Raw genomic sequence first — 15,229 nt, forward strand, 5'->3', positions numbered from 1 at the left:
CAGTAGTTTTTAGTATATTCCCAGATCTGTATAAGCATCACAATCAATTTTAGAGCATTTCCATCATCCCCAAAGAAAACGTGCACCCATTAACAGTCACCCACTCCCTTCCCCTCAATCATAAACACTGTGTCTATTGTTATCTCTATAAATAATTTGCCTAATATGGAATTTCATATGAAGTGTAATCATATAAATTCCATCTTTTAGAAATAGCTTCTTTCACTTATCTATGGGATTCAGGACATGATAACCCCCTAAATATGACCACAGGAGACCAGTATATGCCATCACAAAATGTGCCTCATTAGTGCTATTTGGACCTGATTTTCTTTACACAAGGAAAATTACCCTTTTGTAAGGGAGGTTTACACTTATAAAGAAAATCTCTACTTGTAAGGGTGCCTCCCTGTGTGTACCAGAAAGAGAACGATGACCCTAAATAATCAGAAACAACTTAAATATGCATAACATACTGATCCTTGTTTACCAAGTTTTCCTGAGCATTCTCCCATAATCTATCAGTATTATTTCATATATATATATATATATATATATTTTTTTTTTTTAGTTGTAGACAGACAAAATGCCTTTATTTTTTTAAATTTTTATGCTGTACTAAGGTTTGAACCCAGTGCCTCACACATGCCAGTGCTCCATCACTGAGCCACAACCCCAGCCCCAGTACTATTTTTATCACCAAATAATACTCCATTGTATAGATAGATCACATTTTGCTTATCCATTCACCAACTGATGGATATGTAGGCAGTTTCTACTTTCTGGAGAGAATGACTAATGTTGCCATGGACACTGGTATGTACATTTTTATGTAAACCTGTTTTCATTTCTCTTGGGTATATACACAAGACTAGCTGGGTCATATGGTAAGTCCATGCATAATTTAAAAAAAAAAAAAAAAAAAATATATATATATATATATATATATATATATATATATATATATATATTTAGTTGTTGGTGGACCTTTATTTATTTATTTTTTTAATGTGATGCTGGGGATGGAACCCAGTGTCTCACACATGCTAGGCAAGTGCTCTACCACTGAGCTACAACCCCAGACCCATGCTTAACTTTTTGAGGAACGACTTTTCCAAAATGACTGCACCATTTCATATTCCCACCATAAATATATGAGGGTTCCAATTTTTCTACATCCTCACTCTTACCAAGAAAACTGTAGAGTTGTAGCCCTGAAAACTGTCAACCTGATCTGGCTTTCTTACACTTTTGGCTTTCCCCCTGTTGGTATTTCCATTTCCTCATTTGTCAAGTGGTAGGACTAGGGCAGGTAGCCTCAGCTTTCCAAATGAGCCAGATTCAGTCACCATATGTAAGATATATTGAACAGTGGGAAGGCTGATGCTATGAAATTGGTAGTTACAGCTGGTTACAGGACTAGGTTACAGGACTAGGAATACAATTTTATAATAACAGTTTCCACTGTGCCTGAATTACTTTAGACCATTATTGCCAAGCCTACCAACAAAACAAACAAAAAAACTCTCACAGAATTTGCTTGTGACATTAAGAAAAAACCAGAAATGCCTTATTAAGTAAAAATTTCCATTTGACAGTAATGGCAGATTGGCCTTCAGGATTCTAGTTTTCTAACCAGGCTCAAAGATGGATGGAAGTAGATTCAGATTATTAAAATGTATGCGTCTATAAGGAATGCTATTAGATTACAAAAGCAGATTTGAGGAATAAATAAAACCATATATGTGTTTTATGGTTTATAATATAGTTTATAATACAATTATTAAATAATACCATTTTCAGTCTGAAAGGCAAAGTAGCATAATATTATCCCATTTTTCACATATTTCTCAAAATGGGGTCACTGATCATGTGCATCACTATCATCTAACATCTCAAAACTACTGAATTATGTGCTCTAGTTGAGGTTCCAGAATCTACACTGAAAAACTCAAAGTCTATAAACTGCAGCAGGTTGCAGAAGAACAGGAGCTTTTTTTCTCTTTACAACTATCTGTATTTTCCACATTTTTCCATAGAAAATATATATTATTTTTATAATTAAAGGATAGCAAGAGAGAGAAATTGTTTGGTTTTGTGTTGATAAAGGACTAGGAATGGGAAAGGAGGGAAAAGAGCTATTTCTCCTCTTTCTGATGCCCAGGTGTCTATAAAAGATGAAAAGGTGCCACATTTGCTTCTGGGTAATTTCATGCCTCAGAGCCTAGATTGGACATAAGAAAGCCTGAATATTTTCCCCAAATGGTGTCCTTCATCCATCAGGTCAAACTGTTGAAGCACTTGCTTCAGTTTTTCATTTAACCAGGGTTAAATTCTCTAGGCGTTATTGTTCTTTTGCCATCTTCCCATGTTTTCTGTTGGAAAAGGCCATTCACCAGTCCTTGTGCTCTGGAATAAAGGAAGTTATAGCTGAAAGATCCCAGTAAAGCAAAGTAAAAGAAGAGTGTGAGGTAAAAATAAATTGTGAAAGGCGGTATCACTAGGAATGGCAGGCTATATGTATGTATGTCTGCTTGTTCACAGATTCAGCCCTAGTATGGGGGTGAAGAACATGTAATAGGACAAATCTGAAGCTAAGTTCTAATCTCACCACTTACGGGCAAGCTACTGAACCCCTTTAAGTTTCAGGCTGCTCATCCATAAAACAGGACGACTTTTTATTTTCATAAGGTTGTTGTAATACATAATGCAGAATAAGCATTACAGATACAAGATAAACACATGTTCTCCAAGATTCTCTCCTTATGATTTTTTTTTTACCAAAAGCAAAGAAATAGGTCAAAAGTTCTAATAACCCTCAACCAAAGGAACACTGTTATATGTAACTATTACTTAGCCATCTCAATTCTTTGCTTCAGTTAGTTGAATAAACACTGCTCCAGTGAATGTTCCTGTCTTAATGGCAGGAAAGAAGCAGGATAAAGCCTAGTTTGGCTCTGTGAATAACAAAGAATATGAACACTAACAAGGATTCAAATTAGGTTTTGCTTATATGCATTATCATTTGTAGATGCAAAACCTATAATTTTTGACATTCTGATTAGTATAGAAGAGTGAAGTCCTGGGCTATTCCATGCCAATATCATCAATAAATGAAAAATGATTATAAAGTTATTTTGAAATTACAAATGCCATATAAATGTTAAATAAAAATAATAAAGAAAGAAAACCTTTCTCAGGTCTATTTAAGTAATTTCATGTTGCTAGATAGTTCCTTGGTTTCATACTTCAGTAAGAACACCTCTAGAAGCTGGAGACAACAACAACAACAACAAAACTGTTATATTTTAGGCAGTCTTAGTATGACTAGATCCCATGTTCAATCCCACTCCAGTCAGAAAGAACAATGTAATCCACTTGGATGGAGTTTTAAGATGCTTCTATTTTTTTGAAAATAATTTCTTAAAAGGTTGTATGAATCTGAGACATAACTGTGTATGTTTGCTTCAAGCCTATCAGTTATAGGAAACAACAGCACATTTTAGAGGAAGAAAAAGCAATCAATATATGGAAATAACATAGCAGCTGATATTAACTGCATAATAAGAGGTTAGTCTAATTGAACTTAGCATGTTATGTTTTTGGTTCAATGATTTCTGAGAACTGGGCAAGGGAAAGGATGGGGAGGGAATCAATGTGTTTTTAGAACATTGGTTTCCTCTGATAAACTATGAAAGATAATGGTCAGGAAAGTTGTGACCTTACATTTCTTAAAACTCCAGACATGTGTACACACATACAACCAAAATTAAATCTTTAATTTCCCTAAAGCTTAGCATAAACCTAAGAAATCTACAGATAAAAAGTCTGCCTTACAAAGAGATGCAGTGGCACGCACCTATAATCCCAGGGACTTGGGAGGCTGAGTCAGGAGGATCCCAAGTTCCAGGCTAACCTCAGCAACTTACAGAGGCCCTATCTCAAAAAAGAAAATAAAAAGGGCTGGGGATATAGTTCAGTATAACACCCCAAGGTTCAATCCCTAGTACCCCCTCCCCGCCAAAAACAAAGTCTTATGCAATAGATGTTTCTGAAAGTTTGGGTAGAAAAAAAAGTTTTTGTAAACTGAATCATGTCAAATACGTTTGGATAGTTTGCTATTTAAAAGACTACTTCCTAGTAATCCTCTTTTAAAAACTAATGATTGTTATTAAAAGTAATCATCCACAATGAAGGAGATTCTAGATGCCTAGAGATACACCCCTTTAGAAAGGGCTCCAATAACATACCTGCACATGACTTCACTGGGTCCTTTGCCCATTACTCAACCACCACTAGTGGTTGGGATTTGATGTTTCCTGATATTCCTTTGATTTCAGGGGACTCAGTCTACTTCCAAATCATGACATACGCTTTGATCATCCTCTTAAATCCTGACCAGAACCCCATTCCCTCTTTTTGGCTTTGCTAGTCTTTTGAAAATAATGGTTTAAAGTAATCCTGTCCTCTTAGGCAGGCTGAGCTGACTTTCCAATCCATTTCCCTTTCCCATTAACTATTCTTTTGCTATCTCTGCTAGATTTATTTGTTTCACTAAGACTAAATTTTTATGTATTTCATTTTCTTGTAAATGAGTCTTATCCAGGTTCTGACTACTTGTTGAACGGAGTTTAAAAAGAAATCAAAATAAGAATGAAGGAATATAGCCATTGTCCAGCAGAATGGTTCCCAAAGTGTGGTCCCTGAACCCACAATATCAGCATTGCCTGGGGCGACAACAGAAATGAAAATTCTCTAGCCATCCCAGATTATGGGAATCAAAAACTCTGGGAATGGGCTCAACACTCTGTACTGTAATAAACCCTCTGGTGATTTTCATATACACTAAACTTTAAGAACCACTGGTCTGGAATAAATGAAGGGTCTGACAACTGTTTAACATAAAGTGAGGTATCTCAATAAGAAGAATTAAGTCTATATTACTGATACAGAAGAATGTTTAAGATATTATGCATAATGTAAAATGCAATCACAAATTTACAGGTACAGTATGACCTTTGTAAAAAAAAATTTTAAAAAGGAAAAATGTCTGCAAGATTATAGACCAAATTGTTAATGTGCTTAACTTGAGGGGAATTAATTTTACTTTTCCTTTAGGAATATTTGTATATTTTCATCTATAAGCATATATTGTTTTATAATTTTAAAAAATATTTAATCTAGGCATCTACCACTACTCTATGGAAAAACTCTTAAGTTAAAAATTAACTCAGCCCCCAGCAGGCTTCAGTGTCTGGACTAATCAAGCTCTGTGATGCTTTAGGCAATTTTAAAGAAAGTGATAGGGAGTGCTCAGTCCTCCATGACTCAATCAGTGTTTCTAAGTAATAAAGCCACTACACCTAGGAAATAATAGGACATAAAACCTGAGAGATTCTTTCCTTCTTAAATAGGCCAACTCAAAAACGGTATGATAGGATGCTATGGGAAAACAGAACAGACCAAAAACTTAAGGGTTCTCTTAGAAGACACCAATTTATTTCCTCGGAAAATTTCATTGTTATAGAAATTATATACTTAAGTGTCCTATTTTTTACCCTCCTTCCTGACCTGACAGTCATTCTGCAATTAGGTTCACCTTTCTTCAAGCTGGCTTCAAGTACATAAAGCACATATGTGACAGACTAAGAAGAGTCTTAAAGGTAAAAGGCTGGTATGTGTGTACACACATATCCAAAATCAAATCCGCTGCTTAAAATATCCTTTAGCTTATGGTGCACCACGGGGAATCTCTGAGGCTTCCACAGATTTCTCTCATCCTTCTACTTAATCATTTCAATGCTGGCAAGTGGGCCATTAGAAGCACTACATGTATTCTTAAAGGAAGCTAGAGCACTTTATCTATATCATCTTTCCCTCTTCACTACCCTGCTAATTATAAGCACATGGGTGTGGCAAAAACAGAAAATATACCTCTCTCAGAATAATGGTTCCCTCAGAATCCAGAGAAACATGTAAGAAAGCTTTCAGTGAGCTTTAAAAATTAATTGGTTAAATCTGGAGTGGTGGCACACGCCTGTAATTCCAATGGCTTGAGAGTCCAAGGCCGAAGTATCACAAGTTCAAAGCCAGTCTAAGCAACTTTACAAGACCCTAAACAACTCAGTGAAACCCTGTCTCAAAATAAAATATAAAAATATGAAAAAGGGTTGGGGATGTGGCTTGGTGATAAAGTGCCCCTGGGTTGAATCAAAAGAAAGGAAGGAGGGAAGGAAGGAAGGAAGGAAAGAAAAGAAAGAAACAAACAAATAAAACAATTAATTGGTTCATGTTCACTAAAGAAAAAAACTATTTATAGTACCTGCCCTTGAACACTGAGTTATTAGGAGAGTTGATAAAGTTTACTTAAATTTTTCTCTGTCAAAATATTCACTACCTCCAGAACCTTAACTACACCAGAAGACAAAAGATAGTATTAATGCCCCAATACTTTCAATGGCATATGAAAATAGAATTATTTTGTAGATCGGTGGCCACAGCTGCCTTCTGAAGATCCTGTCACTGCCTCTGTCTTAGCTTTTTCGAAGCTATCGTGTTTTAGCTTAGAAAAAAAAAGGCACAATGTGAGTAAATACGAGAAGAGAGACAAAACCTAGTGCTTAGTTTGTGGCATACCATAAAACAAAGAATACAAGCATGGAGTCAGAATTTGAATTTCACCTCTACATCATACCACATTTAGGACAAATGACTCCACCTCTCTAAGCCTCAGTGTCCTTATCGACAAAACAGGGATAATAACTATTTTACAGGGTTGTTGCACTAATCTAAAGTATATAAGGGGGGCTGGGGCTGTAGCTCAGTGGTACAGCGCTTACCTAGCACATGTGAGGCACTGGGTTCCATCCTTAGCACACAGAAAAATAAACAAATAAAATAAAGGCATTCTGTCCATCTACAAGTACAAAAAAAAAATTTTTTTTTAAGTATGTAAGGGAAAAGGGGAATGAGAAATTAGTGTTTAATGGGCTCAGAGTTTCAGTTTGGGATAATAAAAAGATACTGGAGACATACAATGATGATGGATGCATAACAGTGTAAATGTACTTAATGCCACTGAACTGTACACTTAAAATGATTAAAATTTTGTGATTGCTGCTGCCTCTGATTTCTCTGCTTCCAGCCTGAGGTTGCCTGGAGGTCTTCTTTCTGGGCTGCTGCAGAAGCCACTGCTGTGCCCGAAGGTCTCTTCTCTGGGCACTGCCTTGGTAATCACAGATGTGATTTCCCAGGCTACCTCCAAGGTCACTGCCGCTGAAATGAGTCTCCTGTCAATCATGGCTGCCTCTGATTCCACTGCTGCCAGCCTGAGATCACGTGGAGGTCTTCTTTCTGGGTGCTGTTGCCACAGAAGAAACTGCTGCCCCGGATGCAACAGAAGCCAACACTGCTGCTGATACCTGAAGATCTCCTGGTGATGCAGTCTCCATAGCTGCAGTTGCAGCTGCCTCTACAGCCGCCACTACTGGTGACCCACTGCCTGCTGCCAACAACCTCTGCCACTACTGTTGCTATCATGGCCTAGAGGACTGCTCTGAAGGAGACTCCAGGTTTGGCTGCACATAGCTGCACCAATTTTGGGACACCAGTCAGGGCCTGGGCCCTGGGTGCTAGCAGGTTTACCACCAAAAGAGCCTCTGTCTGGGGATTCCAGCTGGGACCTGCAGACCCAGTATGGGGGTGACTGCCTGAGGTCTTCCTGCTGAGAGTGCTGGTGGCTCTTGTCTTGCTGCTGTATCTTGGGGTTGCTCCTTTGCATGAGTGTATCCCTGGTGGTCTCTCTGCAAGTAGGAGCAGCACTGAGATCTTGGGACTGCAATGTGGCAGAGCCTGAAGAATCTGAAGCCCAGATCGGTGGGATAGAGACTGGGTCTGTGAGGGCTGATCTGGGTTTGGAGATACCAAGAGACGACAGAGACAGGGCTTAGAAACTGTTGAACACTGACAGAGACAGTTCAACTTTCCAGCAAGATTTATTTTATTTTATTTTTTGATTCACTAATCTCTCTACGATATTTGGAACAGGATGTTTTTTATGCATCAGCGTGTGGAGGACAATGATATATGAATGGTGTTTTGCATTTCTGTTGTATTCTTATGTCTTTATTTTTTTTCTTTGTTTGTATTCTTCCTGTTTCTATTTTCTTTCCAACTTTTTTTCCAAAAGTCTATTTTCTTTCCAACTTTTCTCCAAACAACAGTCAATCTCTGTTGGCTCCTATTCCACTCTTCCTGTGAATTTTTACTTCTAGTTTCTCTCTTCCTCCCTCGAGAATATTGCATACTACACTACCTCTGTTCTCTCACCTACCATCTGAAATTGTAAATCATTTTAACAAATTTTCTGTTTGTACTATAGATAGTTATTGAACTCATCATTTTGGTTTAATGCAAGAAAGCAGAAGATGCCTTAGTGGGGAGCTATTAGATTTAAGGCTATATAGTGTGTACACAGGGTGCTGTTGATATTGGTCTTACCAGTAAAGGTGAAGTGCTGGAAACCTTCAGGGACATTATAGGACTACAGGGTAGAATTTATCCTGCCTTAGATCCATACTTTTAGATGGGCAAATGTGGGAGGCCATCCTCGCACATGATTTGAGTTACCTCCCTGGCTGGGTGAGAGGCGCTTTGACACAGCTGTGTTAGTGCTTTCCCCACCCTTTCCCAGGTCCGAGGGCTTATCCGTGCAGAGGTGTGTCTGGCCGCTGACCTTGGGATGCTGCCCACCTTAACCTTCATTGGATGGGATTTTCCCTGGAATTTTTTGTTCCCTAATAAAAGCCTACTCCCTGGTGTGTGTTCTCTCTCTCTCTCATCTCTTCTGTAAACCTCGCCACCGCATTAGGTGGCTGGAGGCGGGAGCTAGGAGAAGCCATCCTGGAGCTGGTATTAAAGGTAATAAGAGTCTTGTCTCTTTAATTTAAAACTCCCTAGCAATTACTCATGAATTGAACCTTCTTTCATGAAGCCAGAGCTGGTCGCGTGGCAGAGGCAAACACACTAACAACATGAAAAAACGAGGGAATAAAGGGCCCCAAGCAAACCAAGATGCTTCAAGCAACAGAAGCCACTGATAACATGGTAGAAGAAATGTCCAAGAAGGAGTTCAGATTGTATATAGTTAAATTGATATATGAAGTAAAGGATAGTATGAGGAGTGAAATCAAAGAACAAATACAGGAAGTGAAAGAACACTTCAATAGAGTTAGAGATCGTGGGGAGAAAAAAAACAAGCAGAAATCCTCATAATGAAGAAATCAGTAAACCAAATTACAAATTCAATAGAAAGTATCACCAACAGACTAGACCACTTGGAAGACAGAACCTTAGACAATGAAGATAACATATATAATCTTGAAAGTAGAGCTGAACATGCGGTGAAGATGTAAGAAACCATGAACAGAATATCCCAGAATTATGGGATAACATGAAAAGAGTAAATTTAATAGTTATTGGAATAGATGAAGGAGTAGAGATACAAACCAAAGGAATGCACAATATTTTCAATGATATAATAGCAGAAAATTTCCCGAACCTAAAAAAATGAAATGGAAAATCAAATATAAGAGGCATTCAGGACCCCAAATGTACAATATTACAGCAGACCCAACCGGGACACATTATAATGAAAATGAGTGACACAGATAATAAAGATTAAAATCGTAAAGGCTATGAGAGAAAAAAAATCAAATAATATATAGAGGGAAATCAATTTGGATCTCAACTGATTTCTCAACCCAGAGCCTCAAAGCTAGGAGGTCCAATAATATATTTCAAGCTCTGAAAGAAAATGAATGCCAATCAAGAATTTCATATCCATCAAAATTAAGTTTCAGATTTGAAGATAAAATTAAAACATTCCATGATAAGCAAAAATTAAAAGAATTCATAACTAGAAAGCCTACTCTCAGAGCATTCTCAACAAAATATTCCATGAGGATGAAGTGAAACCAGCAAAGGGAGGATCTACACTAAAGGGACATTCAACCAAATGAGAAACTAAGACAAATCAAAAACCAGAAATAAATTAAAATGACAGGGAATACAAGTCATACCTCAATAATAACCTTGAATTTTAACGACCTAAACTTATCAATCAAAAGACATAGATTATCAGATTAGATTAAAAAGCAAGACCCAACAATGCTATCTTCAAGAGACTTACCTCATGGGCAAAGACAACCACCGGCTGAAGGTGAAAGGATGGGAAAAAAACTTACCACTCATATAGACTGTGTAAACAAGCAGGGGTTTCTATTCTCACCTCAGATAAAGTAGACTTCAAATCAAATCAGAAGAGACAAAGAAGGACATTTCATACTTCTTAAAGGAAGTATATATACATATATATATATATATATATATATATATATATATATATGCAATTATAAATATTTTTGCCCCAAACAATGGAACACCTATGTACATCAAACAAACCCTTCTCAATTTCAAGAGTCAAACAGACCCAATACAATAATACTGGGTGATTTTAACACACCTCTCTCATTACTAGACAGATATTCCAAACAAAAATTAAATAAGAAAACAATAGAACTAAATAATACAATCAATAATTTAGACTTAACAGACATATATAGAATATTTCATCCATCAACGAGAAAATATACTTTCTTCTTAGCAGCACATGGCTCCTTCTCTAAAATAGACCAAATATTATGCCACAAAGCAACTTCTGGTAAATACAAAAAAAACAGAAATAATACCCTGCATTTTGTCAGACCACAATGGAATGAAATTAGAAACCAATGATGAAATAAAAAATCAAAGCTACTGTAACAAATAGAGACTAAATAATGCACAATTGAATGATGAATAAATAGTAGAAGAAATCATGGATGAAATTTTAAAAATTCTTAGAGGTAAATAAGAACACTGATACAACGTATCAAAACTCTCTGGACACTATGAAGACAGTACTAAGAGGAAAGTTTATTGTATTGAGTGCATTCATTAGGAGAATAAAAAAGTCTGGGCTGGGGTGTAGCTCATTGGTAGAGCGCCCGCCTCACATAGGTGAGGCACTGAGTTCGATCCTCAGCACCACATAAAAATAAATAAAGATATTGTGTCCAACTACAACTAAAAAAAATATTTTACAAAAAGAATAAAAAGTCAACAAGTAATGACCTAACACTACATCTCAAAGACCTAGAAAAAGAAGAATAAATCAACACCAAAAGCAGTAATAGACAGGAAATAGTCAAAACCAGAACTGAAATCAAATCAAAACAAAAGAAACAACGGAAAATACTGACAAAACAAAAAGTTGGTTCTTTGAAAAAATAAATAAAATAGATAACCCCCCCTGGCCATGTTAATGAAGAGAAAAAGAAAGAAAACTCAAATTACTAAAATACAAGATAAAGAAGGAAATATCACAAGGGACAAGTCTGAAATACAGAAGATAATTAGAAACTGTGTAAAAATTTATACTCTAAATAAAATAGAAAATATCAGAGAAATCAACAAATTTCTAGACATATGACATACCCAAACTGAATGAGATCATACATGATTTAAACAGATCAATTTCAAGTAGTGAAATAGAAAAGGCCATCAAAAGCCTACCAACCAAGAAAAGCCCAGGACCAGATGGATTCTCAGCCGAGTTCTACAAGACTTTCAAAAGAAGAATTAAAACCAATACTCCTCAACAGTATTCCATGAAATAGAAAAGGAGGGAAGCATTCCAAACTCATTTTATGAAGCTAATATGACCCTGATACCAAAATCAGACAAAGACACATCAAGGAAAGAAAACTTCAGACCAATATCCCTGATAAACATAGATGCAAAAACTCTCAATAAAATTCTGGCAAATTGCATACAAAACATATTAAAAAGATAGTGCACCACGATCAAGTGGTGCATGCATGACTGGTTCAACAAATCAATAAATGTAATTCATCATATTAATAGACTTAAAAACAAGAATCATATGATCATCTCAATAGATGCAGAAAAAGCATTTGACAAAATACAGTAAAAACACTAGAAAAACTAGGGATAGTAGGAACATACCACAACATTGTAAAAGCTATATATGCTAAACCCAAGGCCAGCATCATTCTAAATGGAGGAAAAACTGAAAGCATTCCCACTAAAAACTGGAACAAGACAAGGATGACTTCTTTCACCACTTCTAATCAACATCATTCTTAAAACTCTAGCCAGAACAATTAGACAAAAGAAAGAAATTAAATGGATACAAATACGTAAAGGAGAACTCAAACTGTCACTATTTGCTGATGACATGATTCTGTATCTAGAAGATCAAAAAATTCCACCAGAAAATTTCTAGAATAAATAAATTCAGCAAAGTAGCAGGATATAAAATTAACACCCATAAATCAAACACATTCCTATACATCAGCAATGAATCCACTGAAAGAGAAATTAGGATTAAAACAAACAAACCAAAAAACCCCCTGAGAATCATTCTAACAAAAGAGGTGAAAGACCTCTACAATGAAAACTACAGAACACTAAAGAAAGAATTTGAAGAAAACTTCAGAAGATGGAAAGATCTCCATGCTCCTGGATAGGCAGAATTAATATTGTCAAAATGGCCATACTACCAAAAGCATTACACAGATTTAATGCAATTCCTACTAAAATCCCAATGACATTCTTCATAGAAATAGAAAAGGCAATCATGAAATTTATTCGAAAAAATAAGAGACCCAGAATAGCTAAAGCCATCCTTAGCAAGAAAAGTGAAGCAGGAGGCATCACAATACCAGACCTTAAACTATACTACAGAGCAATAGTAACAAAAACAGCATGGTATTGGCACCAAAATAGACTTGTAGACCAATGGTACATAATAGAGGACACAGAGACAAACCCACATAAATATGGTTATCTATCTCATATTAGACAAGGGTGCCAAAAACATTCACTGGAGAAAAGATAATGTCTTCAAAAAATGGTGCTGGCAAAAACTAGAAATTTGTATGTAGCAGAATGAAATTAAACCTCTATATCTTACCCTGCACAAAAATCAACTCAAAGTGGATCAAAGACTTAGGCACTAGAACAGAGACCCTGCGCCTAATAGAAGAAAAAATAGACCCAAATTTTCACATAAGCCTAATATCTGACTTCCTTAACAAGACTCCCAACGCTCAAGAAATAAAATCAAGAATCAATAAATGGGATGGATTCAAATTAAAAAGCTTCTTCTCAGCAAAGGAAACAATCGATAACGTGAGGACAGATTGGGAGAAAATCTTCACTACATGCACCTCTGATAAAGCATTAATCTCTAGGATATATAAATGCCTCAAAAAACCAAATAACCCAATCAATAAATGGGCTAAGGAACTCAACAGACACTTCAAAGAAGAAATACAACTGATCAACAAATATATGAAAAAATGTCCAGTATCACTAGCTATTAGAGAAATGCAAATCAAACTACTCTAAGATTTCATCTCTCTACTGTCAGAATGGCAATCATCAAGAATACAGGCAACAATAAATGTTGGCAAGGATGTGGTAAAAAAGGTACACTAATACATTGCTGGTGGGACAGAAAGCAATGTGGAGATTCCTCAGAAAGCTTGGAACGGAACCACCATTTTAAGTCCTTTGAGTATAAAGTCCTTTATACTCAAAGGACTTAAAATCAGCAAACTACAGTAATGCAGCCACGTCAATGTTTATAGCAGCTCAATTCACAACAGCTAAACTATGGAACCAACCTAGGTATCCCTCAATAGATGAATGGATAAAGAAAATGTGGTATATACACTCAATGGAATATTATCCAGTTTTAAAGAAGAGTGAAATTATGGCATTTGCCAGTAAATGGATGGAGTTAGAGAATATCATGCTAAGCAAAATAAGCCAATCCCACAAAACCAAAGGCCAAATGTTTTCTCTAACATGTGGATGCTAATTCACAATAAGGTGGGGGCTAGGGAAGAACAGTTTTACTTTAGATTAGGTAGAGGGAAGTATTGGTAGGGGAGGGGATGTGAGGATAGGAAAGACAGTAGAAATAAACAGACATTATTACTTTATGTATATATGTGACTACCTGACCAATATGATTCTGCAACATGTACACTCAGAAAAAATGAGAAATTATATCCCATCTATGTATGACATATCAAAATGCATAAATGCATTTTACTGTCATGTAAAACTAATTAAAACAAATAAAAAAATTTGAAAATTGTTTGTTATGAATATTTTACAATAATTATGTAAGGTACCTAGCCCACTCTCAGTAGGTACTCAAGAAATGCTAGACCCATTCCCTTTATAAGGAATTCAGGGATAGGGTAAAGGAGACAGGGTAAATTAAACTAAGATCCTTTCCCTGTTTTATTGTGAGAGGCTTTGAGTCTCAGGCAGAGCCCAGCTGGTCCTAATACCAGGCAGTACCACATTAATTGTCTCAGAAGGAAGGAGAAAGGAATCTGAGTTAGTTATAATCCCTGCAGCATGTTCTGTTCCCACTCCACCTCCACCTGGGTATGGCAAACCCTAGAATATCAACCCTCCAGCCCCCAACCCAAAAAAAAAACTAGACACTTAAACCTCAAGGTCATGGGAACAAAAGGATATTCAGTGGCAGCTGGCTTCAGTACATGGGGGAGAGACAAGACTTCAGTACTGAACACCAACTGAATGGGTCCTCTATCCTGTTCCAGTCCCAAGCATTAGGCTGATCAGTATCTCAAATGCCTTCAGTTGGATTTATATACACAGGGGATAGAAATCTCAAAAGTCAAGTAAACATATATTAAAAATGCACTTCTCTACAGTTATAATTAATGATTATGTATTGTTAAGTCATAAAATAAGAGGGAAAACATGACATATCTACAAGAATATCAGAATACTGATTTTGATGGGTAGGCTTAATTAGATCTTTTTTTTGGTGGGGGAAGATATCGGGAAATGAACTCAAGGGCACTTGACCACTAAGCCACATCCCCAGCTCTATTGTGTATTCTATTTAGAGACAGGGTCTCACTGAGTTGCTTAGCACCTCACCTTTGCTGAGGCTGGCTTTGAACTCACAATCCTCCTGCCTCATCCTCCCGAGCTACTAGGATTATAGGCATGTGCCACCGTGCCTGGCTTTAATTAGACCTTAATGTAATGTTCACAGAGATGATCATTAACATTCCTCAAACGTAGTAGCTCAAGGAGAACAAAATGCTTGGGG

At 36.6% G+C, this 15,229-nt stretch overlaps 1 protein-coding gene across 2 annotated transcripts in view; it reads right to left on the reverse strand.

The window, feature by feature from the left end:
• The window catches only part of Trim44 (tripartite motif containing 44), a 112,188-nt gene that overhangs the window by 75,993 nt on the left and 20,966 nt on the right, over positions 1-15,229 (reverse strand). The gene's annotated exons all lie outside the window — the stretch shown is intronic.

This window comes from Marmota flaviventris, chromosome 9 (assembly GCF_047511675.1).
Source record: "Marmota flaviventris isolate mMarFla1 chromosome 9, mMarFla1.hap1, whole genome shotgun sequence".
NCBI lineage: Eukaryota > Metazoa > Chordata > Mammalia > Rodentia > Sciuridae > Marmota > Marmota flaviventris.